The sequence below is a fragment of the Mustela putorius genome, unplaced genomic scaffold (genome assembly GCF_011764305.1).
Source record: "Mustela putorius furo isolate JIRA1106 unplaced genomic scaffold, ASM1176430v1.1 tig00000992_pilon_pilon_pilon, whole genome shotgun sequence".
NCBI lineage: Eukaryota > Metazoa > Chordata > Mammalia > Carnivora > Mustelidae > Mustela > Mustela putorius.
The window spans coordinates 114,478-140,709 of record NW_025421526.1 but is presented as its reverse complement, the minus strand read 5'-3'; the positions used below and the strand labels follow the sequence as shown (position 1 = coordinate 140,709).

General features: G+C 37.5%; 1 pseudogene; it reads right to left on the bottom strand.

The window, feature by feature from the left end:
• Positions 1–7,721: 7,721 nt before the first annotated feature.
• On the bottom strand, positions 7,722–24,547 carry LOC101690880 (annotated as a pseudogene).
• Between the last annotated feature and the right edge of the window lie 1,685 nt (positions 24,548–26,232).

Sequence of the window (26,232 nt, the reverse complement as noted above, 5' to 3'; positions counted from 1 at the left end):
GGACCCATCCATATGTTGTCTACAAGAGATCCATTTTGAACCTAAAGATACACCCAGACTGAAAGTGAAGGGAGAAGTATCTTTCATGCCAATGGGCCTCAAAAGAAGGCCATGGTACCTATTCTCGTATCAGATAAATTAGATTTTAATCTAAAGATTGTTGTCAGAGATACAGAAGGACACTACCTCATTCTTAAAGGGTCTATCCACCAAGAAGATCTAACAATTGTAAATATTTATGTCCCCAATATGGGAGCAGCCAACTTCATAAGACAACTGTTAATCAAGATAGTCATATTGATATGAATATTTTAATAATAGGGGATCTTAACATGCCATTTTCAGTAACAGATCATCGAAGCAGAAAATCAGTAAAGAAACAAGAGCATTGAATGACACATTGGATCAGATGGACCTCATAGATATATACAGAACATTCCACCCTAAAACAACAGAATACTCATTCTTCTCGAGAGCACATGGAACCTTCTCCAGAACAGACCGCATACTGGGTCAAGAATCAGGATTCAACCAATACCAAAAGACTGAGATTATTCCCTGCATATTCTCAGATCACAATGCTTTGGAACTGGAGCTCAATCACAAGGAAAAGTTCAGAAAGACCTCAAACACCCGGAAGCTAAAGACCACCTTGCTTAAGAATGTTTGGATCAGCCAGGAAATCAAAGAAGAACTTAAACAATTCATGGAAACCAATGAGAATGAAGACACTTTGGTCCAAACCCTATGGGATACAGCAAAGGCGGTCCTAGGGAGGAAATACATAGCCATCCAAGCTTCCCTCAAAAAAAAAAAAAAAAAATCCAGAATATACCAGCTGTCTTTACACCTTAAAGAACTGGAGAATCAACAACAAATTAAGCCAACTCCGCACAGAAGAAGGAAAATAATCAAGATTAGAGCAGAGATCAAGGAGATAGAAACTAGAGATACAGTAGAAAGCATCAATGAAACTAGAAGCTGTTTTTTTGAAAGAATCAATAAGATCAATAAACTATTGGCCAAACTAATCCAAATGAAAAGAGAAAAGACCCAAAGTAATAAAATTATGAATGAAAAGGGAGAGATCACAACTAACACCAAGGAAATAGAAACAATCATCAGAAATTATTATCAACAGTTCTATGCCAATAAGTTAAGCAACCTAGATGAAATGGATGCATTCCTGAAAACCTATAAACTTCCAAAACTGAATCAGGAAGAAATTGACAACCTGAATAGAACAATATCTAGTAATGAGATTGAAGCAGTGATCAAAAACCTCCCAAAAAACAAGAGCCCAGGACCTGACGGATTCCCTGGGGAATTCTACCAAACTTTCAAAGAAGAAATAATGCCTACTCTCCTGAAGCTGTTTTAAAAAAATTGAAGCAGAAGGAAAACTTCCAGAATCTTTTTATGAAGCCAACATTATTACTCTGATCCCCAAACCCGGCAAAGACCCCACCAAAAAGGAGAATTTCAGACCAATATTCCTGATAAATATGGAGGCTAATATTCTCAAAAAGATCCTAGATAATAGGATCCAACAGCACATTAAAAAGATTATCCCCCATGACCAGGTGGGATTCATCCCTGGGATACAAGGATGGTTCAACATTCGCAAATCCATCATTGTGGTAGAACAAATCAATAAGAGAAGTGATAAGAACCACATGGTCCTCTCAATTGATGATTTGGCAAAATCCAGTATCCATTTTTGATTAAAATGCTTCAAAGTATAAGGATAGAAGGAACATTCCTCAACTTCATAAAATCTATGAAAAACACACAGCAAATATCATCCTCAATGGGAAAAAGCTGATAGCCTTCCGGTTGAGATTTGAACACAACAAGGATGCCCACTCTCACCACTCTTGTTCACTACAGTATTAGAGGTCCTAACAAAAACAATCAGACAACAAAAAGAAGTAAAATGTATTCAAATTGGCAAAGACAAAGTCGAACTCTCTCTCTTTGCAGATGACCTGATACTTTGTATGGAAAACTCAAAAGACTCCACCCCCAAACTAGTAGAACTCATACAGCAATTCAGTCATGTGACAGGATACAAAATCAATGTACAAATAAGTTGATTTCTTATATACTAACAATGAAAATACAGAAAGGGAAATCAGAGAATTGATTCCATTTACTATAGCACCAAGAACCATAAGATACCTGGGAATAAACCTAACCAAAGAGGTAAAGGATCTGAACTTGAGGAACTACAGAACACTCATGAAAAATTGAAGAAGACAAAAAAAAGATGAAAGATCATTCCATGCTCATGGATCAAGAGAATAAACATTGTTAAAATGTCTATACTGTCTAGAGCAATCTATACTTTCAAATCATTCCAATCAAATTTTCACCAGCGGGGCACCTGGGTGGCTCAGTGGGTTGAGCCTCTGCCTTCGGCTCGGGTCATGATCCCAGGGTCCTGGGATCGAGCCCCACATCAGGCTCTCTGCTCTGCAGGGAGACTGCTTCCTCCTCTCTCTCTGCTTGCCTCTCTGCCTACTTGTGATCTCTGTCAGATAAATTAAAAAAAGAAATCTTTAAAAAAATTTTTTTTTCACCAGCATTTTTCAAAGAGCTGGAGCAAACAATCCTAAAATTTGTATGGAATCAGAAGAGACTCCGAATTGCTAAGGATGTTGAAAAAGAAAAACAAAACTGGAGGCATCACATTGCTTGATTTCAAGGTTTACTACAAAGCTGTGATCATCAAGAGAACATGGTACTGGCTCAAAAACAGACACACAGACCAGTGGAACAGAGTAGAGAGCCCATATATGGACCCTCAACTCTATGGTCAAATAATCTTCAACAAAGCAGGAAAAAATATAAAGTGGAAAAAAGTCTCTTCAAAAAATGGTGCTGGGAAAATTGGACAGCTGTGTGTTGAAGAATGAGACCTGACCATTCTCTTACACCGTACACAAAGATAAACTCGAAATGGATGAAAGACCTCAATGTGAGGCAGGAATCCATCAGAATCCTAGAGGAGAACATAGGCAGTAACCACTTCAGTGTCAGCCACAGCAACCACTTTCAAGACATGTCTCCAAAGGCAAAGGAAACGAAAACAAAAATGAACTTCTGGGACTTCATCAAGATCAAAAGCTTCTGCACAGCAAAGGAAACAGTCAACAAAACTAAGAGGCAACCCACAGAATGGGAGAAGATATTCACACATGACAATGCAGACAAAGGGCTGATATACAGGATCTATTAAGAACTCCTCAAACTCAGTGTACTTGGGTGGTTCAGTGGGTTAAGCCTCTGCCTTTGGCTCAGGTCATGACCTCAGGACCCTGGGATCAAGCCCTGAATTGGGCTCTCTGCTCACGAGGAAGCCTGCTTCCCCTTCTCTCTCTCTCTCTGTCTCTCTCTCTGCCTGTTGCTCTACCTCCTTGTGATCTCTGTCTCTCTGTCAAATAAATAAATACAATCTTAAAGAACTCTGCAAACTCAACACATGCAAAACTGATAATCATTTTAAAAAGTGAGCAGAAGACATGAACAGACACTTCTCCAAAGACATACAAATGGCTAGCAGACACATGAAAAAATGTTGATCTTAATTAGCCATCAGGGAGATCCAAATCAAAACCACTTTGGGATACCACCTTACACCAGTTAGAATGGCCAAAATCAACAAGTGTTGGAGAGAATGTGGAGAAAGGGGAACCCTCTTACACTGTTCTTGGGAATGCAAGTTGGTGCAGCCACTTTGTAAAACAGTGTGGAGATTCCTTAAGAATTTAAAAATAGAGCTTCCCTATGACCCTGCAATTGCACTACTGGGTATTTACCCCAAAGATACAGATGTCGTGAAAAGAAGGGCCATCTGTACCCCAATGTTCATAGCAGCAAAGGCTAAAGTCACCAGACTATGGAAAGAACCAAGATGCCCTTAAACGGACGAATGGATCAGGAAGATGTGGTCCATATACACTATGGAGTATTATGCCTCCATCAGAAAGGATGAATACCCAACTTTTGTAGCAACATGGACGGGGCTGGAGGAGATTATGCTGAGTGAAATAAGTCAATCGGAGAGAGTCAATTATCATATGGTTTCACTTATTTGTGGAGCATGAGGAATAACACGGAAGACATGGGGAGATGGAGAGGAGAAGGGAGTTGGGGTAAATTGGAAGGGGAGGTGAATCATGAGAGACTGTGGACTCTGAAAAACAATCTAAGGGTTTTGAAGGGGCGGGGGGGTGGGAGGTTAGGTGAGACTGGTGGTGGGTATTATAGAGGGCACGTATTACATGGAGCACTGGGTGTGGTGCATAAACAATGAATTCTGGAACAGTGAAAAGAAATTAAAAAAAAATAAAAATTTTTAAAAATGTACAATGTATCTTTTAGGAGTAAATAACTGCATTTGTATAGCAGAATCCCTCCTTCCTACTAACCAAATTTTATTAAGTTTAAATCTCTGTTTACTAGGTTTACTAAACTAACAATGACTCTGAAAATTATCTAGGTTTGGTTACATTGTTATATTGCACTTGAGAACAATGACAACAAAAATCAAGGATTTGTTACCTCTCCCAAGAAGCTAATTACAGATCAGAAATTACAATGAAATACAAGCATATATGCCTGGGGTTCATTGTTCAAACTAGCATATCAACAAATTAAAAGAGCTAGTCTCCAAAACACTGAGTATTGAGTTATTTTATTTGTCATTTTTGATCCTATATTCAATTTCTGAAATTTACATTTTTTATTTGCCAAACTACCACATATACAAACTATCCAAGAGAACATACAAAGTGACATTAAGATAGGCGATGGTCATATACATGCATTTCAAAAATTCAAATTCTTCTTCTTCTCCAAGGTTGGCACTGTGTTTTGCAACAGGAAGTGTCTATCAATTTACACTTTGTTTGCCTTATAAAAAGCAGCTGATCTATTATATACTGTACTTTTGCCACTTAAATCTCTCTTGAACGATCACAGGTCTTTCACGGCCCTCTTAAGGAAGTCAGTATAAATACAGTCTCTTTTACTGATACTTTATCTTTCTCATTATATGAAGTATTGATGAGAATTTACTGTGAATAGTAGTTTCTAAACACAGGTAAAATTGTGGCACTGAAGTTTTAATTGTTTTATACTTTAGAATTATGAAGACCTATATCATAATAATAGCCATCATCATAATAAAATAATAATAATAATTCATCACAAGAGAATGGTAAAGGAGGAAGAAAAGAAAGAATATTCCTCACACAAATGTTTCTCAAAATATCAATTCTGAAATAAATGCTTATATAAGAAATCGACAACAGAATCATAGTTCTTACTAATTTTAAATGCTTTAAGTACCCTGTATCTCACTCATGTTTCTTAAAACTGATCAGATTATTAAAATTCTACACTCAAAATGGATTTTAATTTTCAATAAATCATAAACACAGTAGTATTTAAAATGTTTGAAAATCAAAAGTTTTCATAGAACTATTGTCTGATAAATTTAACCAAATACATTCACATGCTGCTTCAGGGTAAAAAGAATCCCAATATTTTCCCAAACATTTTCCTCAAAGAATAAGCTTCCAAATCATTCTTCTATCACACCTTTGTAGAGATATGCATTTTCATTTTTTGAAGGAAAATACTACTGCTTAAAAGTACATTTCATAAAAGGGAACTTAAAACATCATGCTTCCAGTAACAACAATAACCTTCAGTCTCCCATACAAGATTACACCTTGAGATAGAAGCCATAAAAGGAGCAGAATATGCAAAAGCAAACAGTTACATTTTTCTAAGAGAGTGAATTTCTATCCAACACATACTTTCAGGGAAGACACTATTAGGTGAGAAAACAAGTGTATAAGTTGTTAACTTAGTTGACTGTTTGGTGGCAGACCCTAGGATAAAAGCATTTTTTTCTTAAAAAACTTTAGACTTACTGGTAGTAAAAATACTTATTGCATATGACTAAGATCATTTAAGCTACTAATAAAATCTAACCTACAAACCTATTAATTGTGAGATTCATTAAAGTGAAAAACAGGGTCTTGTCATGTTCTAACATATATAACTCACATTCCTCTGCTTTATGAATACATTCTAGCTTAGCCACTTGTGTAAGGAATTAGAACACAAGACATGGCAGGTAAATTTCAATTATTTTTAAAACAGAAAAATATTCAGTTATTTGAGGGAAATATTTATCATTGCCTAATGAGGACAGCAGTTAAAAACCTACTAAACTCTCTTAAAATATTAAAAAAAAACCTACTAAGCTCTCAATTTCTAAAGCATAACATGCTATAATTGCACAAAAATAGGTATAATTAGGAGTCATTCCCACACCTTGAGGAACTGTGAATAAATCACATATTCCTCTAGAAGAATCATCACCCCGAAGGCATATAAAACTATAATGTGCCACCTTGCAGTTTTTTATATAAAAATCCTAAAAAGGTAATTTATGTTAATAAAACTACAAAAGTTTTAAAAGGCTCCCAATAACTTGAATTGCTTATAAAAGTAACTTCTGTAGTTATTTTGGTAGCTGAGACTGGTTTTACACATGCTACCTGTGGAAACTAAGGTAATATCCCTGTGAGTAGCGTCATGCTATTTCTGGAAGGAAATCAGCAAGCCACGTTCAGAATTTCAGTTCCAAGTTTTCTTGTGGGGGTGGAAGGGTGGATGCAGGTTCCTGTAATTTGCAAAGATTCCTCTTGACCTTAGTTCAGTAAGATTTTAGAAATATAAGGAAGAACACATATATAGGAAAAATATAAATTAATTACAACTAAAAATTCTTGCTCTAAGAGCATACTAAAAATAAGCAAGTTTATCAAAGAAATACAGTCTTTTAATTTTAATTTCTTTTCTTTCTTTCTTTCTTTTTTTTTTTTTTTTTTTTTTTTTGACAGACAGAGGGTGCAAGTAGGCAGGCAGAGAGAGGAAGGGAAGCAGTATCTGCTGAGCAGACAGCCCGACGCGGAGCTTGATCCCAAGACCCTGGATCACGACCTGAGCTGAAGGCAGAGGCTTTAACCCACTGAGCCACTCAGGCACCCCCTAAATTTTTTTTTTTTGTATTTTAAATAGTCAGACTAATACAGTGGAATACATGTACTCTGGAAATGATTCCCAACTGCGTGTGGCTTTTAGCATCATATGATGAGAGGAAATTAAACTATTACACAAAAGAGGCATTTCTGATCATAGAGTTTTTAGTATAGGGTGGCTTTTAGTATTTGAAATAGAACCTAAATATACAAATTAAAATGTAAGGAAATGGATTGTGGATTAAACAAAAATTAACATGTAATAGCATGTTAAAGAAAAAAAAATCTACCTTTAATAATTCTGGGGTGAGCGAGTAAAATAATATTTAATTGGTTACAAGCCTATCAGGTAACTTCTACAATTGTTAAGGTATCATTATTTAAAATAAAATTTAAAAATATCTTTGGCATTGAACTGAGTACATTTATTCCATTTCCCCAAGTCAATGACTTACTGATGTAGAGTTGAAGATACCCTCACTTGTAAAGTTTTTAAAAAATTTTTTTTAAGATTTTATTTATTTATTTGAGAGAGAGAATGCACACAAGCAGGGAGGGCAGAGGGAGAGGCAGGCTCCCTACTGAGCAGGGACCCTGAGTGGGACTTGATCCCAGAACCCTGAGATCATGACCTGAGCTGAAGGCGTGAGCCTTAAGGAGTCACCCAGGCGCCCTAATTGGAAGGTTCTTATAAGGAAATTCAATGATGTTAAAAGAAGCAGATGACTTCAGAGAGTATGAACGATTCTGGTTTTCTTTCTGTACAGAAATAACAATGAAATGATTTCTGAGGTGAGGCCTTTTTCACATCTTGGAGAAAACGGATAGACTGGTGAATGCTGTTATCTGTCTACTTACATTCATGAAGGTCTCAGTCCACAGCAGGGACTTTACATACAGGATGGCAGTCTTTCCGCTGTCTAGTCGTCCAACCTGGAAGGCAATCTTCAGGCACTCAGCAATTCCACAACCCTGCTGAAACAAATTCTTTACTTAAAAGAAAAGTACTTGTTGTTTTATGTGAGGGCTGAAGAGATGATCCAGATTCTCTTGCCTTATAAGAATCCTGTTTAAAATGATAGGCTAATAGTGGAGTTATGAATGCTTTTTCTTAAAAGGGGTCAGTTTTAGGGGCATCTGGGTGGCTTAGTCAGTTAGGCGTCTGACTCGACCTCAGCTCAGGTCTTCATCTCAGGGTTGTGAGGTCAAGTCCCGTGTTGGGCTCCACACTGGGCATGAAGTCTACTTTAAAAAAATAATAAAATAGAAATAAAGGGGTTGATTTTAATGTGATTTGTTGTATAAGGATAAGATCTATAATATTAAAAGATGTATTTTTATGGCCAGAAACCAACGTTCTTCTAGAAAACTCTAAGATTTTAGAAGTCAACATTCTTCTACAAATTAATATTCTTAAGTAAACCCAGAGCGTGATGATTATAGTAAGACATAAAAATCAGATCCTACTATGCCTATGGAAAAGAAAAAGAAGCAGAACGAATCTTGAACACCTGTGCCATGTCAGACCCGTAAAAATCAAATGGCTGATGGTTCCGTGCTGAATTTGCTACATTTGGTGTTTTTATCAATAATTGGAAGGCAACTGAATAGGAAATAATGACCACCTTGCATGTGCTGGTCAAACTGCATTAGACCTGCCACATTCATAGTTACAACAATGCTACCCAGTAAGTAGCACTTCTAGTCGATGACAAGGAATAACCAAGTTTCCCTGACCCTTGCAAGGGCATCTATGAAGAACTGGTAACTAATATCACACTTAATGGTGAAAGAAAAATGCTTTTCCCCTAAGATCAGAAATGAGACAACAGTGCCCACTCATGACACTTTTGTTCAAATTGTCCAGAAGGCCCTAGCTAGTATGATTAAGTAAGAAAAAAATGAAATAAAAGGTACCCAAATTGGAAAGGAAGAAGAAAAACTATCTGTTCATGGAAGACAGGATTTTATGTACAGAAACACTAAATAATCCACAATAAAACTATTAGAGCTAATAAACAAGTATGGGGAAGGTACAGAATGCGAGACTGATTTCTATATACCAATAATGAAAATTCTGAAGATGAAATTAAGAAAACAATTCTATTTAAAAGAGCATCCCAGTGGCGCCTGGGTGCCTCAGTGGGTTAAGCCGCTGCCTTCAACTCGGGTCATGATCTCAGGGTCCTGGGATCGAGTCCCGCATCGGGCTCTCTGCTCAGCAGGGAGCCTGCTTCCCTCTCTCTCTGCCTGGCTCTCTATCTACTTGTGATTTCTCTCTGTCAAATAAATAAATAAAATCTTTAAAAAAATAAAAAAATAAAAGAGCATCCCAAAAGAACAAAATACATGGAAGTAATTTAACCAAGAAAGTGCAAGACTTGCATACACTTACAAGTACAAAATATTTTTTAAAGAAATTGAGGGAGACCTAAATAAATGAAAAGATATCTCATGTTCAAGAATTGAAAAACTTACTATCATTAAGATGACAACACTCCTAAATTCTTGCAGATCCAGGAAAACTGCTGCTAAAATTCCAACTACATCTCCTGTAGAAATGATCAAGCTGATCCTAAAATTCATATGGAATTGTAAAGAGCCTCACATAGCTAAAGCAATCTTGAAAAAGAAGAAAGTGTTCGAGTACTCACTTCTCAATTTCAAAACTTATTGCAGAGCTATAATAATCAAAACAATTTGGTACTTGCCTAAAGATACATGTATAGATCAAAATAAGACTCAAAAATATAAAATTTAGAAAACAAAAAATCTTAGGCATAAATGTTCAGGATCTCAGGTTAGGCAATGGTTTCCTAACTACAGCAGCAAAAGCAGAAGTAACAAAAGAAGAAAAAAATTTGACAAATCTGAAAGTCTTCAAATTAGAAAACTTTTTTGCATCAAAGGGATACTATCAAGAAAGTGAAAAGACAATTTACAAAATGAGAGAAAATATGCACAATAATAGCTCTGAAAAGGGAAGTGTCCAGAATACATAAAGAACTTATGACTTAACAACAAAGGCAAACACCCCAATTTAAAAATGGACAAAATGCGGTACCTGGGTGGCTCAGTTGGTTGAGTAACTGACTCTTCGTTTCAGCTCAGGTCATGATCTCGGGGTCACGGCATGGAGCCCAACACAGGGCTCCATGCTCAGTGTCAAGTCAGTCTGCTTGGGATTCTTTTTCCCCTCTCCCACTGCTCTTCCCTCTGCTCCTTAAAATAAATAAATTTAAATAAACAAACAAAAATGGGCAGAGGATTTGAAAAAACATTTCTCAAAAGAAGACCAATAACTCAAAAGATGCTCAACATCTTAGTCATCAAGGAAGTACAAATAAAGCCACAATGAGATACCACTTCACACTGACAAGGATGACCATAAAGTAAAGTAAAAAGAATTTTTTAAGGGAAGCGCTAGTGATGGCAAAGATGGACAAATTGAATTGCTGGTTGAGAATAAAAAAGTTGCAACCACTTTGGAAAAGTTTGGTAGTTTCTCAAAAGTTAAACAGAGTTCTACAGAGAACTACTCCTAGGTTTATTTCCAAGAGAACTGGAAACATGTCCCTGCAAAAACTTGTCTGTGATGCTCATAATGGCACTATTCAAAGTAAACAAAAAGTAGAAACAAACTTAATATTCGTCAATGAATGAATAGACAAAATGTCATATATCCACAGAATGGAGTATTATTCAGCCACAGAGAATGACTGAAGTACTACTATATGCTATAACATGGTGAACCTTAAAACCATTAAACTGATCAAAGAAGCCAAACACAAAAGCCCATGTATCATGCGATTTCATTTATATGAGGTGTCCAGAACAGACAGATCCTTAGAGACAGAAAGCAGACGGGGGGTTGCTGGGACGGGCGACAGTTCTGGAGGATTGGGTAGTGACTCTGTATTTCTCTTTGAAGCAATGAGAATGTTCTGGAATTAGATAATGGTGGTGGCTGCATGATGTCATGAATATACTAAAAATCAATCAATCGCATACTTCAAATTCGTTAGAATGGTGAATTTTACATCATGCAAGTTTTATCTCAATTTTTTTTTAAATGTAGTTGTGTAGGAGGGTAATGTACAGGATCAGAAGTGGGGTGGAAGTTAAAAGTGATTTCTATTTCACATGGCTGGTGAGGGAAGTCCTGTCATAATCTGCCAGTTAAGGACACTGGAAGGAGACGGGAAGATAAGCCCCAGGTTTTTCTGGAGAAAGAGCATCCCCTCTAAAGAGCATTCCAGGCAGATTGGAGAAAATTTTTCAAAGCCTGGTTGTAGAAACATGTTTGGGCACGTCTGTTCAAGGAAAAACCAAGGTGGCCAAGACATGAATAGTGAGGCAGGAGAGGAAACGCAGTTGGCACGTTCTGAAGGCCTAGATCTTGTTGGGCTGAAAGGCTTCCTCTCTGACTTAGTTGGGAAGGCACTGAACATGATGAACAGGCTCTCTTCTCCATTTAAAAAGATCACTATGGCTCCTGTTGGGCAAATAAACTGTGGTCTGGGGGAGACAAGTATGGAGTCCAGCTAGAAGTCTGGCAATAATCCAAGTAAGAGAGGCAGGCCTTGGTGAGGCCGTAACAGGGGTCTCGCTGCTGGGCCGGGCCCAGGTTCAGGGCAATGGGAAAGTAGATGTTGACAGCGCTGGCTAGTATATAGGATGTGAAGTTTGAGAGAAAAAGAGGAGTCAACCACAATTCCTAGATTCTGGACAATGCCTTACTCAAACGTGGAACACTGCAGGAAGAACAGAGTTGGGAAAACTCAGCGGGACGTTCTTGGGAAAAAATTTAAGATTGCTATTAAATATTTAAGAGGAGTTCCAGCAGGCCGTCAGATACTGGAGTCTGGCGTTCAATGCCAGGATCCAGCTGGGCACGTAAACTGAAGTCATGCACACAGAGATGGTGTTTGCAGCCCTGAGAGTGAACAGCACTGTCTGACGGTAGCTTCCCACAACATCAGTATGAGGTTTGAGATGATGAGAAATCATCAGTGCGGGGGTACCTCTGCCTCCCGAAGTAGGAGCCACAGGTGGCTACTTGAAATGTGTCTGGTGTCCGTGGATTGGATAGCACAGATCTAACGGATGAATGTGTTGGAGCAGTAAGGGATCTGAGTCGTGGGCCCTGGAACACTCTTTAGAATGAAAGGTCTGGAGGTGAAGAGTAAGAAGGAGCGAGTGGTGACGGGGGAGGGCCACGAGAGCCGGGTCTCGGACGTGAGCGAGGAGTGGTGCCACAAGGGACCGACAGTGCCAGACGTCACCGAGAGTTGAGGGTGACGCAAACTAAGACCTACGGAATGTGGTGATGTGAGCGTAAGGTGCTTACGAATGAATACAAACACTGTCCTGGATTCCCCACTAGCGGATGGTTAGCAGATTGATTAAATTTCAAAAACTTAAATGATAAGCCATTTTATAACATTATATAATATATATATAACATAACATTTTATAACATAATGCTAATTATTCTTGTAATATATTTTTGTTGTGGCCTCCTGGGTTTTTCTCCCAATATTGCACTAAAGCCTCCAAGATTAGGATGAGGTCAAGAAAGAGGTCAGTTAGAGTACAGCCAGAAAAATAAATTGGAATACAAAATACTTTTGTTGGCAATCTACAAAGATAGATCATTTGCAGAAAACCTGGCATTAATTTGACTAGGAACGAGGACAGTAAGTGGAGTGAATAGTGTAAAAATATATGTGGTTCTTCCAAGCACAGCTGTCGCTATTTTTGAAATGTTCTCTGGCATCAGTTCTATAATCACATATTTTTTAATGTCTAACGTGCTTGTTGTTGAAGTGGCGCTTACCGAAGTGTGAACATCTCCCTCGCCGAGGGTGAGATACTGCTTGGTGAGGAGATGGCTCGCGTCCCCTTGGCCAGGAACTGTGTCATTCTTTTAGGTTTGTGAATTTGAGACCTAGGGTTACAGAGAAACTGATGGTATATAACAGTGGAAAACATTTTGCACTGATGTTTTGGCATAAACTGTTATATATGATTAAACACGGTGACTGAAAATGTGTTAGGACAAATTTACTACTTAATATATGGTAGAACGTAAGCACAGAGAGTCCTTAGTATGTGGAAAGTTACCTCTGCTTAGCCATGATTTTCTTCTCCCCTTGCATAGCTACAGGGGACACGGATAAAACACAGGGAAGCAGCCTGAAATTTCATAGTGCGCAACAGTGATAAGTGTCAATCATGTATATATATCATTTCAAAAGAGCTTTTTGTTCTGTTTTCTTAACTTTCCTTAGTCCAAATTGGGTAATAGCTTCTTATCCAAATACATGTGCTAAGATGTCCAAAAGTACAGAACTCCACAAAATGAAGTTTTTCTAAGTCATGGAAGTCAAAAGAGCCAGGTTAAGTGAAATGTTAGATCTTTTTCCAAAGACAAAAATTTCAACAACAAAACACCCATCACAATATCATATGTGGATAAACCACAATGCAATGGACCCAAAGTCAAACTGGGTCTCTCCATAAGTAAATGATTCATGAGGACTTGGCAGAGTAAGGAATTAATCCTTACTCATTATACAAATAAACAATTTAATCTTTAGTGTACTAGTTATGAAGTAAAGTATTTTTGTAGAGTGGGTTTGTGTTACTAAAGCATTTACTTTATTTTGGGCACCCGGGTGGCTCAGTGGGTTACCTGTCTACCTTCCACTCTGGTCACGATCCAGGGTCCTGGGATCGGGTCCTACGTCGTGATCCGTGCTTTGCATGGAGTCTTCCTCTCCCTCTGCCCCTCCCGTCTGCTCATCTCTTTTTCATTCTAGAATAAATAAGTAAAATCATTAAAAATAAATAAATGTCTTATTTCATACATTCCTCCCATATATCTAGAAAGAAAAGCATTAAATATCATAATGAGAAGTTGCTATTAAGCACATTACGTTAATTCTCAAAGGGTCAGTCTCCATGTCTGACCTGCAGTCTGTGGGCCCGCCAGCTCTGTACTGAAGCTTGTGTAACAACGGGCTACGGTCACGTGTGTAAGGCCACTGAAGATTCAGCACTGCCTTGCAGAATGAACTTGGACCGTTGTTTCTGAGCTAATGGGGAAAAGAAAATGTAAATACTTTGAGCAAAAATGTATTCCATAATCGTCCCCCTACACCAACTTTAGCAAGAGATCTGAATAGCAGCAGAGGTTCCATAGTCACTCTGACATTTTAACAGGATCACTACTAGGCAAAGGAGATCCACTCAGCATTTATCTCTACTATATGGCAGTATATGTCAGGATGAAAATATATAACAAGAGAAAAATATGAAAAAGTTTTCAAAGGAAAGATGGCATAGGATATTTTCTTTCTGTAGGAAGAAAATTTGGATGATCTGCTATAGGCACTTTCAATTTTTAGTTAGAGCTGCAAAAAATCCATATGAAAATACTGAACAATGACCTATTGCTTTTATTCAAGTGAAGTAACTGATTTTAGACAATTTGTATACAGTGCATTCTTTAACCACTTGAGGCTATTTGTCTTAAAAAAAGGAACTTCTGAATAGGGAAAAAATTCAAAGAAAGTTCAGATACATTCTTAAAAATGCAGTTTACATAATCATTAAACACGCTTTTTTTTTCTTTAAGATTTTATTTATTTATTGGACAGACAGAGATCACAAGCAGACAGAGAGGCAGACAGAGAGAGGGGAGGAAGCAGGCTCCCCACCAAGCAGAGAGTCCAATGCGGGGCTTGATCCCAGGACCCTGAGATCATGACTGGAGCTGGAGGCAGAGGCTTTAACCCACTGAGCCACCCAGACGCCCCTAAACAGACTTGCTTTTTATAAGTAGCCTATCTGTTCTTCTCTTTAAAGGCTCCCTACCATGCATCAGTTAAAGCCAACAACTGCAGACCTCACAGAAGTGCTGAACAAGAGGCCGGGCATCTTCTTCAGTCTCAGCGTTCCCCTTACGCCCACAGTCTGGAATTGGAAGAAAGATATGATCAGGACTTGAAACTCTAAACGATGACCAAAGAAAACTTACCATGATTACAAAACGATATGGTCAGTTCATTTTCAAAAGTACCCTGTATCCAGATGAATCTAATCAGAACTAATTAAAAATGTACACATTTAAAAGAAAAGGAGCTGTATGTGTATGTGAACACGCACACACACCTGCATCTCACGGAACGGGTGACTTGGTAAATGACATTGCATCAAAGTTCAACACGTATTTTGTGCCTGGTGTTGCCACATCTGGTTTATTTCTGGAGGATACCAGCAAATATTGGGGGCTTTGGAATACACCTAGGACCTTACTTCTACAGAAGCTCTAGCTCTGGTAAAACTACCAGGAAATTTGGGAGGATCCTTCCTACAAGAAGCTACTGAGCCTCGCAGTTACTTTTAAAAAGTAATTGCATTTTAAAGCAGTTTAAATCTCACAAGAATAAGACACTCAACTCAGTCCTCATACTGACCTTCTTATCACAACAGCGGCTAAGACCGCGAGGTCAGCTCTGTAAGAAACAACTGGGCTTACCTTGTCAGAGAGATGGAGCTGAAAAAGAAAAAAATATATATTTAGACCTGACCTAAGCATGATCATCGTCAAAGACATACAGAGGCAAATGCAGTGAAACGAATGAACAAATTAAAAGCAACAAAGAAAGGAAAAACTAACTAAAAACGATTTTCATTGGCATTTAATTCCAAGATGACCAAATTTTACTTCTTTTATTTTTGTTTTACAAGCTCAAAACTCAAAATAAATTATTCTTAGGATAGAAATATTGATTTTTAAAATGGCATAATAAAAAATGAAAACCATATCTTCTACAAAGATGTTCATCACAGTTTGAAAAAAAAATTAGAGGCAGGGGTGCCTGGGTGGCTTAAGTGTCCAACTCTGGATTTCAGCTCAGGTCACGATCTCAGGGTCAGGAGAGGGAAGCCGCGTTTGCTCTGCACGGTCTGCTGGACAGTCTTTCTCTCCCTGTGCCCCCCTCTCTCTCAGAATCAATAACATCTTAAAAAAAATTGTAGGCAAATTAAATGTCCACCCATAAGGAAAATAGTTAAACATACAGAGATGTGTTCAAGTAAAAAAAAATCTTATTCTGTAAAAGAAATTGATATGATATGATATATAACAAAATGTTCACAAGGGTATCTATGGGTGATTATTATTTTCTTTCTATATGTTTCTAGATTTTCTGTTTTTTAGTATTTATGACATTAATATATTTATACAAAACAATGAATACTATTTTATTTTTAAAAACAGTAATCAGCCTTGGAAACATTGTAAGTGAAATTTTTAAAATAAAATAAAAAAATAATAAAATAATAAAAATTATATAGTCAAGTACTGAAATTTCAGCCTATTCTATTCCATAACATTTAGAACATATTACATAATATGTTTATGACAAGTAACATTTCCTAAATCGTTATTACAAACTGAAACAAGTTGTTTCCATACCTTTGTATCTGTAAACCGAATTTCACGGAAGTATCCATCTCGGACTGCTGGCCCGCACTGAAACAAAGACCAGCCAGGAGCTGAAGAGGGAGGAAGAGAGAGCGATATTGATTCAAACAGTACCTAATCAGTGGAATTCAAATTCCAATGTCCAAATATAAAAGGAATTATTCCAAAATGGGGTTTTTCTGAGCTTAAAATAAAACTGAAAACACTAACCGAGATAATTAAATCTGATCTTCTATCGAATCTCTTTTATTTACGATACATGGGCCAATCATAAAGGAGCCTACTTAACAATTATGAACGTAATTTTATCTACTCATAATAATACCTAATATTAACATTATAAAAATGCAAAAGTGAGTATCTGTTGATTCAGTGAAAGTACAGCAATTCTGCACACTGATTTGGGGACAGGAAATTAACAATGAACTTGTGTTAATGGATCAGGAAAGAAGAATGAATGGGTTTAAAAAGCGAGAGAACCCGGCTTACACAAGGCTTGAGAGGTAGGGCTAGAGCCAGACCTTGTCTATGCCCATCACAACTCCACTAACAATTATCAACCGAATTCCTGCAGGGGAACATTGTTCTTAAAGAAAATAACTGGGGGTGCCTGGGTGGCTCTGTCCTTAAGCATCTACCTTTAGCTCAGGTCAGGATCCCAGAGTCCTGGGATCAAGTTCCCAGTAGGGAATCCCTCTCATCAGGGAGCCTGCTTCTCCCTCTCCCACTCCCCCTGCTTGGATTCCCTCTCTCACTCTCTCTCTCTCTGTGTCAAATAAATTAAAAAAAAAAAAAAAAAAGAACTGAGATAACAAGGTAAGAGAAAGCAGGCTTCTTGAGGATCATTTATGATACACAAAAATAAAACTTCTGGTGGGGACTTCATCAAACCCCCTCCCACTTTATACAGCCTGGAGCGGGCCACTTGAAATAACTTGAAATTATCTACACTGGGTGAGCTGTGAGTGAGAAGGCTAGAGATAATGAGAACAGGGAAATATATGTTCACTTGTCAGTGAAACATTGTTAAATACATGTGTAAAAGTTAAACTCAGGGCACTTTGTTCAGGTCCTCCTTCCTAAGAGACCACACATTTAGAAATAATAATGACTTTTAATGGAAATTATACCTGAAGGAATTGGAACTTTTGTTGGAATATATTTGACATTTAACAGTGTGTAAATTTAAGTCATAAAACATGTTGATTTGATACATTTATAAATTATAATATGATTGCCATTGTAGCTATAGTTAGCATCTCTATTATGTCACATAATTATAATTTCTATTTTATGGTTGGAATAAAGATCTAATCTCTTAGCAAAATATTTTTTTAAGATTTTTTTTTAAAGATTTTTATTTACTTATTTGAGAGAGAGAGAGAATGGGGCGGAGGCAGAGGGAGCAGGATAAGCAGACCCCACGAGTAGTGTGGAACCCAATGCAGGGCTCGATCCCATGACCTGAGATCATTACCTGAGCCAAAACCAACAGTCAGACACTTACCTGACAGCCATCCAGGCGCCACCGCAAGGTTGATGATTCCATGTATGCACTGTGCTGTTCATTATACCTCTAAGGGTTACTCACTGTTAGTTGCCAAGTCTGGGCCTTTGAATAATATCTAACAGGAAAGATAAACAGATCTTCAAACTACCAAAGTCTTTGTACTATAATTAAATTTTACAGAAAAAGTAGCAAGAAAAAAAGTAGGATGAAATATACTCCCATTTACCTTGATACGAAGAGTTCTCCAGCTATATGTTTGTTCACTTTTTAGAGCACTTCAGAAGCAGACCTACTGAGTACATTTTCTCAAACTCTTGGGCTCCCTTCTCCACCTGAAGGGGAGCCTGATCCAACTAAGGTGCTCTTTGATTCTGTTTGGGATGGCGATAAGTTTCAAATTCATGAGACAACTCTATCACACTTAGTAACGGCAGTCTTGTATCTGTCAGAAGAGCTTTAAGGGTTCATTAAAGCATTAGGTGAAAATATCAGAGTTACAATTTTAGTCCTTAGTTTAACCCATGTTCTCAATCCATTTAGCAAAATGAAGGCAGTGTAAACACTGCTTACTGAATACAGTGTAATAGCACAATCCATTATTATCTTAGTCAAAATCAAACAAACTCTGCTAGTCATTACATTCTAAATCAAAACCAACTTAAAGAGACATTCTGAAGCATTTCTTTAAAAAATTTCTATGGAAAACCCCACAGAAAAATATGCTTTCTTCTTTAAAAGAAAAAAAAAATCTATTTAGTTAAAATATGTTAATTGAGTTCCAGCCTTCATTGGGTTTCCAAGATCACATACCTAACCTGGTGGGTTTGGTCTTTTGTCTTAAATACACAGGAAAGTCTTGCAAATACCTTTGACAGCCAAAAAAAGAAAAAAAAAAAAAGCAGGGGAAGGATTGAAAGGAAAATAAATTAATGATCCCCCCAAAAAACACACTAAAATTCCTAGACAACATCTCGCAGTTGTATAACTAAGTTTCTTATTTTAAAAAATATATCCATCCGTTTGAGTAAATGGTGGGGTGGGTATGGGAGAAGCTAGAATTGTGTCCAACTGCCACATATGAATGTCAAGGTGTTTCTGAAAGATCCCTAGAGGACCTTATTACCCCTAACAAATTATTTGATGGATGGATCTGACCTTGTTTCAGACACTTAGCTAGCAATTCTAAAAATGTCCTATCAATGCATTATGAAAAGTATCAGGCTTGAAAGGAATTATATAAGACAGGCACTCTACTACCTAGCAATTTAGCCTTAAGTAGAATGCCTAAGCTTGTACTACACTAAATAGAGGGGTAACTCATTAATGTTAATGAAATCTATGAGTGCATTTCGATTTTTAAAGAGGCAGTTTGCTTACTTCACTATTGTGGACAACCCCAATGAAATCAGCCTGCGGAGGGAGGGAAACCATGAGCTCAGTTTCATGGGCACCTTCTCCTTGATTCTGAGCCTTGACAGTTTGGCTCAGAATACTGGGGATTGTCGTCCCCAATATAGATCTTCTTTTGATTACTACAAGTTAATACAAATCTAGACAATGGAAAAAAAAAAAACTGCAGGGGGAGAGCAGGGTTGTTCAAAGAAACAAAGGAAATATATAGCACTGACATGTTCAACAGAGTCTGGCGATATTTTAAGCCTATTTCACAGCTCAACAGAAAACTGGAAATAGCACACTGAGTGCAAATCCCATGCTTCTCTCAGGAAAAAACAGAATTAATGCTACTAATACATCACTACCAGTCATGTCTGTTGCTGAAGTAATTTTGTATCTCTTTGTAGGTACTAATTAATTCCCTGATTTTTTTTTCTTCTAAAAGCTGAATTAATCACTGTCATGATTCTCAAAATATTCTTTAAAATTCATATATCATAAAATATTAATAAGATTCTGGTAGCTTACTGGGTATCTATAATGAAACATATCTTTAAGAGATATTACTTTGGGGTGCCTGGGTGGCTCAGTGGGTTAAAGCCTCTGTCTTCGGCTCAGGTCATGATCTCAGGGTCCTGGGATCAAGCCCCACATCGGGCTCTCTGCTCAGCGGGGAGCCTGCTTCCTCCTCTCTCTCTGCCTGCCTCTCTGCCTGCTTGTGATCTCTGTCTGTCAAATAAATAAATAAAATCTTAAAAAAAAAAGAGATATTACTTTGTCTCTGATCATCAGAGACTATGGACTCTGAAAAACAATCTGAGGGGATTGAAGTGGGAGGTTGGGGTACCGGGTGGTGGGTATTATAGAGGGCACGGATTGCATGGAGCACTGGGTGTGGTGAAAAAATAATGAATACTGTTTTTCTGAAAATAAATAAATTGAAAAAATTTAAAATAAATAAATATGACCAAAAAAAAAAAGAGATATTACTTTGTAACACTACTCATCCTGCATGGAAATAGATTTGCCAACCTAGGCAAGTAGTGAAAACAGTACTTATTTCCTTAAAGTTCAATACTGATAGTCTTACTATTCCAGAAAATTATGAATTATCCTCCTTTATAACTAGTTAACATTAAAATATACTATTGCTTTGAACAGAAAAGTGTCTTCTTCCATGTAAATTTCTTGTTATACTGTTCATTGTTTCGAGCAAAACTTACCTATCTACAGAAACTTCCAATTTAGGTTTGCAGACATTGTCTTTACCACAGTCAAGCAGAATATGGACCTAGAAAAAAGCATTTTATTGTTTCTACATGAAAAAAATACCAAGGTAGGACACATATGCACTGTAAATCAATATAAGTCAATGTATATGTAGGTGTATGTGAATATACATAAACACACATATATTTAGATACACTCATCAACTTGTTTGCATACCTGGAAGTAAAAAGTATCATGGCTGCTTTTTTAAAAAAGATGTATTTATTTTAGGGACAGAGAGAGCAGGCCCAGGCGTGTGCACATGCGGGAGTGAGGGGAGGGGCTGAGGGAGAGACAGAGAAAGAATCCTCAAGCAGACTTCCCCCTGAGCACAGAGCCCAACACAGGGCCCGATCCCAGGACTCTGAGATCATGACTTGAGCTGAAATCAAGAGTCGGATGCTCAAATGACTGAGCCGCCCAGGAGCCCCATGGCTACTTATTTTTAAATAGATCAGTGTAACTAGTCAAGAATGAAAAGGAAGAAAAACAATCACAGCATATAATAAAATTAGCTGGAACATTTTAGTTCTATCTCAAATGTTTGTTGTTACGATTCTGGAATGAAGTGTCATGTAGAAGAAAAAGTACAGTCAAGAAATGAAGATTTAAAAAAGAAGAAGAAAAGAAATGAGGAATCAGCATGAACCTGCTGCTGCTAGCTAAGTTGAGTTATCTTGGGAGAAACAAGTTTCCCTTTTAGAATTTCTTTTTTAAATATTTATTTTATTTATTTACTTGACAGACAGAGATCACAAGCAGGCAGAGAGAGAGGAGGAAGCAGGCTCCCAGCCGAACAGAGAGCCCGATGTGGGGCTCGATCCCAGGACCCTGGGATCCTGACCTGAGCCGAAGGCAGAGGCTTAATCCACTGAGCCCCGCAGGCGCCCACCCTTTTAGAATTTCTTGTTGCAGACTATGCCTCTGCTGACATCATGGAAATATGGCCTCAGAGTGTAAAAGAATAAGAAGCTATGGGCATGCGGAAGCAATTCCAACAGGCATACCAAAGGGAATGGAAACTGGACAAAATGAGTCCAGCATATGCATGGCTATTTGGAAGGAGAGGAAGGAAAAGGGACTAAAAGCACTGAAGTTTACCAATCCAGGATGGGTGAAATAAGCCAAAACCCTGAATTTTCTCCCTTCAGATCTGGAGGCTAGATCAGTATGGAAAATGCAAAAAGAGAAACAGTGGGAAGCAGCAGAAGAGGTTGGGCAAAATGTGAAAGAAAGAATCTAAAAATTTTTTAAAGAAGAAAGAAGAAAAAGAGGAAGCCATTCTTGGTCTATTAATATTCAAAAAGCTTCAAGCCCAGGGACAGACAAAAAAAAAAAAAAAAAAAAAGGGAGAGAGAGAGAATGATTTAAAGGGGAAAATAATGAAAGTTTTCCTCTTCCAAGTCACAAGGGATATGCAGCTACACAGAATAAAATTACATGATGCAGATCTTAGCTGTCAATTTAACTGCAATGAAGCAACAATATATGTGAATTAATTTAATGACATAGATGTAAGAGGTTGCATATGTGTACACATACATTATTTTTATAATTAAAATGTAAATTAAAGAAAACATAGACATAAAACTTGTTTAGCAAAAACAGTAAATAGACGGCACTTTGTTCTCCTTGAAGTATTTTACTATGTAACATGTATGAATATGACCCTGTCTCTCTGCAAATTCTGAGTGGCTTCAAATATCTGTGACCTGAAAATTCCGATTCTTTCCCCTGGCTTCTTTGACTAGAAACACAACATTTAAAAAGCAATCCCACATGATATTTAAAAAAATGAAATATAAAACTTAAAAAAATTAAAATATAAAATTAGTGATAAGTGGAGATAGTGTAATACCATCAGCAAGTGTTGGCTGGAGTGAACTTATTAAGACTGGGTGTAAGACTCGTTTCAGCAGCTGTTCTGTGATCTAGCCAATATTCCATAAAAACAGTAATTGGAGTGAGTTTGTCTCTAAATTTGGGTTCATCCTAGAAACAGAAAAGCTTCTAATTAATGATAACATCAATCTATGACATCAAACTATCTAGAGAAATCTGTAAGGTTAATTTTCACTGTTGAGTAGTATCTTATCATATATTAAACTCATAATATATTTATTCATTCTCCTGTCAAAGGTTATTTGGATTGTTTTGGGCTTTTAATTTTTTTTTTGCTATTACAGAAAAAAAAAACCCAGAAACAAAGAAATAATTCTACATACTGGCAAGTAGATTTCTGAGCTTTATAAAATCACTCCATATTATTTTCCCAGTAAGAATTCCATTAACTCACATAGTGACCGATAAACAGGTGCTGGCATACTCTGAATGTAAGATGATGGTATTTGTTCATACTTACCACTTGACCTTTATTTAATTTTATTTTTTATTTTACATTTTTTTAATTTAAACTAATTAACACAGAGTATACTATTAGTCTTGGAGGTAGAGTTTGGTGATTCATGAATCTTATATCCCCTTCTTAACGTCCACCAGCCAGTTACCCTCCCCCATCCAGAAAACCTGTTTGCTTCCTATGATTAAAACTATCTTATGGTTTGTCTCCCTCTCTGACTTCATCTTGTTTTATTTTTCCCTCCTTCTCCTATGGTCCTCTGTTTTATTTCTTAAATTCTGCATATCAGTGAGATCATATGATAACTGTCTTCTCTGATTGACTTATTTCTCTTAGCATACACTTAGGTTGGTCCATGTCGTTGCAAATGGCAAGATTTCTTTCTTTTTTTTCTTTCTTTCTTTTTTTTTTTTTTGATGCCTGAGTATATATATATATATATACCACATCTTTATCCATGCATCTGCTGATTAGCGTTGGGGCTCTTTCCACAGTTTGGCTATGGACAGCACCGCTGCTATAAAACGCCAGAGAGCTGGTAGCTCTTCAGATCACTACATCTGTATCTTTGGGCTAGATACCTCCTAGAGCTATTGCTGCATCACAGGACAGCTCTATTTTCAACTTCTTGAGGAACCTCCATGCTGTTTCCCAGAGCTTGCATTCCCACCAACAGTGTAGGAGGGTTCCCTTTTCTGGCATCCTCGCGAGCGTGTCATTTCCTGACTTGTTCATTCTAGCCATTCTGACTGGTGTGAGGTGGTATTTAACTGTGGTTTTGATTTGTATTTCCCTGATGTCGAATGATATGAAGCACTTTCTCATGTGTTGGTTGGCCATTTGGATGTCTTCTTTACAGAAATGTCAGTTCATGTCTTCTGTCCATTTTTCAAAAGATTTTTTAAAATTAATTACTTGACAGAGAGAGAGAGGTCACAAGTAGGCAGAGAGGCAGATGGAGAGAGGGGGAAGCAGGCTCCCCACTGAGCAGAGATCCCGATGGGGGGGCTCGATCCCAGGACCCTGAGATCATGACCTGAGCCAAAGGCAGAGGCTTTAACCCACTGAGCCCCACCAGGCGCCCCTTTCTGCCCATTTCTTTCTTTCTTTTTTTTTAGGTTTTTAATCCATTTTGAGTTTTTTTTTTTTTTTTAGAATTTTTTTAAAAATTTATATTCAATGTAAGGGTATTCATTGTTTTTGCACCACACCCAGTGTTCCTTTCTGCCCATTTCTTGATCAGATTATTTGTTCTTTGGGTGCTGAGTTTGACTAAGTCCTTTATCAATTCTGGACACTAGCCCTTTATCTGATAAGACATTTGCAAATATCTTCTCCCATTCCGTCAGTTGTCTTTTGGATTTGTCGACTGGTTCCTTTGCTGTGCAAAAGCTTTTTATCTTAATGAAGTCCCAATAGTTGATATTGGCCTTTGTTTCTCTTGCCTTTGGAGTCATGCCTAGCAAGAAATTGCTGGGCCAAGGTCACAGAGGTCACTACCTGTGTTCTCCAGGATTTTGATGGATTCCTGTCTCACATTGAGGTCTTTCATCCATTTTGAGTCTATTTTTGTGTGTGGTGTAAGGAAATGGTCCAGTTTCATTCTTCTGCATGAGGCTGTTCAATTTTTCCAACACCATTTGTTGGAGACTGTCCTTTCTCCATTGGACATTCTTTCCTGCTTGGTTGAAGATTAGTTGACCATAGAGTTGAAGGTCCATTTCTGAGCTCTCTATTCTGTTCCATTGATCTATGTGTCTGTTTTTGTGCCAGTACCACACTGCCTTAATGCTTATACCTTTGTAACAGAGCTTGAAGTCCAGGATTATGATGCTACCAAAGTGGTTTTCTTTTTCAACAGTCTTTTGGCTACTCGGGCTCTTTTCTGGCTCCATACAAATTTTAGGATTATTATTCCAGCTCTGTGAAAAAAACTTGATTATATTTTGATAGCAATTCCACTGAACGTATAGATCGCTCTAGGTAGCATAGACATTTTAACAATATCTGTTCTTCCACTTCATAATCATGGAACGTTTTTCCATTTCTTTTTGTCTTCCTCAATTTCTTTCATGAGTGTCCTATATTTTTCTGAGTACAGATTCTTTGCCTCTTTGGGTAGGTTTATTCTCAGGTATCTTACAGTTTCTGGTCTATCTGTAAATGGGATTGACTCCTTAAATTCACTTTCTTCTGGCTCATTGTTAGTGTATAGACATGCAACTGATTTCTGGGCATTGATTTTATATCCTGACACTTTGCTGAATTCCTATATGAGTTCTAGCAGTTTTGGAGTGGAGTGTTTTGAGTTTTCCATATAGGCTATCATGTTATCTGCAAAGACTGGGAGTTTGACTTCTTCTGTGCCATTTGAATGCCTTTTATTTCATTTCTTTTTATTGTCTGATTGTTGAGGCTTGGACTTCTAGTACTATGTTGAACAACAATGGTGAAAGTGGACCTCCCTGCCATGTTCCTGACCTTAGGGTAAAAGTGGTCAGTTTTTCTCCATTGAGAATGATATTCTCTGTGGGCTTTTTGTATATGGCTTTTATGGTATTGAGGTATGTTTTTTCTATCAATACACTGTGAAGAGTTTTGATCAGGTATATCTATTGAGAAAATCCTATGGTTCTTGTCCTTTCTTGTATTTATGCAGTGTATCATGTTGATTGATTTGTGGATGCTAAACCACCTTGCAGTCCAGCAATAAATCCCACTTGGTTGTGGTGAATAATCCTTTTAATGTGCTGTTGGATCCTATTGGCTAGTATCTTGGTGAGAATTTTTGTACTCATTTTCATCAAGGATATTGGTCTGTAATTCTCCTTTTTGGTGGGGTCTGGTTTAAGGATCAAGGTAATGCTGGCATCACAGAAAGAGTTTGTTTTCCTTCCATTTCTATTTTTTGAAAAAGCTTCAGAAGAATAGGTATTAATTTATCTTTAAATGTTTCGTAGAATTCCCCTAGGAAGCCATCTGGTCCTGGACTCTGGTTTGTCAGAGGAGATTTTTGATTACTGCTTCAATTTCATTCCTGACTAAGCATCTGTTCAGGTTTTCCATTTCTTCCTGTTTCAGTTTTGGTCGTTTACATGTTTCTGGAAATGCATCCATTTCTTTCAGATTGCCTAATTTGTTG